The 3,525-nt window shown below is 32.0% G+C and overlaps 1 long non-coding RNA gene across 1 annotated transcript; it reads right to left on the reverse strand.

Moving 5' to 3' along the window:
* Positions 1-2,271: 2,271 nt before the first annotated feature.
* Positions 2,272-3,176, reverse strand: LOC112481389. Its single transcript, XR_003046894.1, has 2 exons — positions 3,043-3,176; positions 2,272-2,778 (listed from the first exon to the last, which is right to left on the reverse strand). It is a non-coding gene; the product is annotated as an uncharacterized LOC112481389 (long non-coding RNA).
* Positions 3,177-3,525: the final 349 nt, after the last annotated feature.

Genomic DNA, 3,525 nt, shown 5'->3' on the forward strand with positions numbered 1-3,525 from the left:
AAAGGATGAAGTTTGGGTCATTCTAATATTTAGAGTCCAGGAAGAGGATTGAACAAAAGAGAGTGGGAAGGAGTGGACAATAGATGAGAGGAAAACCAATCCTGTGATGCCATGGAAGCCAACGGAAGACCAAGTTGGGGAGAGAAATCGGTCAACTGTGCTGAGTGCTAGAGAATGGTTGAGTCAAATCACAATAGAACACTAACTTGGCAAAGTGCACATTAGTGCTGTCTTGAAAAAAAAAATGGCTTCAGTGGAGTGATGGAGTTGAAAGTCCAAATGAAGAGGATTGAAGAGTGAATGGAACATGGGGAGGTGAAGACAGTAAATTTAGGTAACTCTTTTAAGGTTGTGTTATGAACAGGTGAACATATAATTTACTATTTGAGACAGGACACTTTTGAAAGTGAAGGAGGAAGAGGAATGCTAAGAATAAAATTATGTCATTAAAAAATTAGGTTATTGAAGCATATTTATATACTGTAAGATTCATTCTTTCAGTTATACAGTTTAATGAATAAAATTATATAATTTTGAAATAATTATTAACAACTTGGTTTAACAGATCTGATGTCTTTATAAAAGATTTTTTTTCAAAAGCCATTCAAAAAGAAAATTTTCTCTAAAAATAATAATATTATTTATGTGTAGTAAAAAAGTTAATCCTTACTATATTGTTTTGCCGAACAATAAAAACAACATAAGCAAAATAATTATTCTTGACATATGTTAACCAATTTGAAAGTGGTTCTTTGTTTTATCTATCTCCATTATTTTTCTAAATAATGTATTTTTTTCTAATGTGGTCTTATTATCTGGATTTTTTTCATAGAATTGTCTGCAGTCTTCAGTGTTGCATTTTATGAATTACAATTTGAAATTGTGACACTTTAATTTCTCTTCTTTGTAAAATATAATATTTTAAGTGACAAATATCCTCTATGAGTGCTGGTATATGTGGTTAGCTTAGAGCAAATTCTGTTAATTGACAATATCCTCAATTCTCTCTGTCTTTCTCTCTCTCTCTCTTTTTTTTTTTTTTGGAGGGACAAAAGACTTTAAATATCTGAGCTCAATTTCTTTTTAGTTTGGCTTTTCTCCTTTATTTAATACATTGTTCTTTTAAAATAGTTTTTGTAAGACAAAACTCTAATATACTTATCTTCACTTACAATTCTTTTGATTATTATACAAATTTTAATGCTATAAAATCATAAGCCTTCTCAATTTCTTTTTTTTTGAGGAGGGACAAAAGACTTTAAATATCTGAGCTCAATTTCTTTTTAGTTTGGCTTTTCTCCTTTATTTAATACATTGTTCTTTTAAAATAGTTTTTGTAAGACAAAACTCTAATATACTTATCTTCACTTACAATTCTTTTGATTATTATACAAATTTTAATGCTATAAAATCATAAGCCTTCTCAATTTCTTTTCACTTCCATATAAAATACGATTTTTTTCCCAATAATAAAAGGAGATCTATTAAAGTATGCTCCCCACGAATTAAGATATTCCAAAACACAATTATAGAATTTCACAATCAGATCTTGTATAAAGAGTGAGCCCTCATCACTTGATAAGTTCAGTTCCTTTTTGCCTTTGCAGGGGTTGATTTCAGTGCCTTCATATCAGCAAGCTTTATTTCCAATCACTGCCACTTGTAGAAAGCCTCAGAATTTGAAGGGTTTCTTCGTGCTTGATATATTGACTGCTTTGATTAAAGCCCTCCAACTGATTCTAAACAAAATACAACCAAAATTTTGAGGACTTGTTTACAGGAAAGCACATTACCATTGTAGGATACTTTAGGTGATTTGCAAAGTAATATTTCAAAAAGACACTTCTAAATTCCAACTGATATCAAGCAGCAAAGAGAGAATTTACTGCTATGCTGAAATAACATTTTATATTCATTATTTAGTAGTTCAGTTACTTTGTGTAAATAGAAAATATTTCTATTATGATAAGTATATTATCACAGCCTTTTATATGCCATTATAAACTATGGGAGCACAAGAACAAATCCCTAGAACATATCTGCCCTGAAGTTCCTTCATTTAGAAGGAATTCTGTGCTTAATAAGAACACTGTGCTCTACTACATTTGTTTTCGTATTATCACCACGTACACAAAAATTTTATCTTCACTGTTGAATTTAAGTGGATTTATAATAGTATTCATAATGTTGTTAAATATTTCAACATTTACGGAATGAACCTCTAAAAACTTTATAGTAGTCTATGAAACAAGGGAAATAACTGAACCATTATTGGAATGAACCTAATTGATTTTTTATTTAAAGCATCTAATATTACTGACATAAAATAGACATCATTTTAATATTTGGAAAGTTCTGCTAGAGAAATCAACACACTGATGGCCATCACTTCACTTTTCGCACATGTAGAAGAAAGCTTAGAATAAAAATGGGGAGAATAAATTTACAAGAAGAGTTATTTGATCTAAATTAAAAGTTATGCCGCATACAATGATATGTACATGTACTTTCTGTAGCTACATGTAAAACTATTGTCTTTGGGCATAGTTCTTTTAAACTATTAAGTTTTGCAATAGATGTTGATCTTTTTTCAACACATGTGTATCTTCTGGTGTTGGCCCCCATGGTGGGTATTACTGTCAACAACATTTTGTGTAATTAACAATCTGTGTTAATGTCAATAAACATTCTTTTCTTCCTCCTTCTCCTTCCTCTTTCAATTCCTCTTGTTCTTTGTGTTGTCTTCATCTCCATCTTCTTTACACACTCCACAAAAGACTAGAGGAACAGGAAGAGAGGATATTACCCTGGTTGCAAAGGTTGACCTGATCACATGGAAAAGATTAAACTCGGGAAACAAACAATCCTTTCAACTGCTCTGATGTTTCTGTGCTTTGCTTTATTAGCATTCATATTTACAAGGTATTTTTCTTATAAAGATCCCAAAGGCTCTGAAATCCACACCATTATCACAGGGTAGTGACTCAAATATGAACAAATTTAAATTTAAAGAGAGAATGATTAACGTAAGAGAGGCCTTACTTATTTGGTGCCGACTTCCTTCTTTTTCCTGAAATAAGCATGAGTTTTCTGAGTCAGGTAGTGTGTCTCTTGGTAGTAGAATGGTGACCCAGAACCTCCCGTTTGTTGAATCAGAGGGTTCTGTGTGCTCACGTTTCCTTTGGGCTGAGTGACGACAGGAAGCTTTGTCATGCATACTTTTTATTCATGCAACGCATCAGGTAACAAGCAGCAGCAAAGGTTAATTCCCAGGGAATGCCAGTAGGACTACTCAGATAAAGGAAATGGTTTGTGATAAAGAATCACCTGCAGCTAAAGGCTTTTATTCCCCTTCCAAGCTTGCTTCATGTTTAAATATTGCTTATATGGGAAAAAGCCAGCGATATTTTAAGTGTGTGTGTGTTATTTTTTAAGTCGAGGTGATTCTAATATGATCAGCAGAAATCATGAATGACTAATTTGGGCTCTGCTTCTTATGAAAACATCTGTGTGATTTCTTTTTCT

This window comes from Pteropus alecto, unplaced genomic scaffold (assembly GCF_000325575.1).
Source record: "Pteropus alecto unplaced genomic scaffold, ASM32557v1 scaffold72, whole genome shotgun sequence".
In the NCBI taxonomy this organism is placed as follows: domain Eukaryota; kingdom Metazoa; phylum Chordata; class Mammalia; order Chiroptera; family Pteropodidae; genus Pteropus; species Pteropus alecto.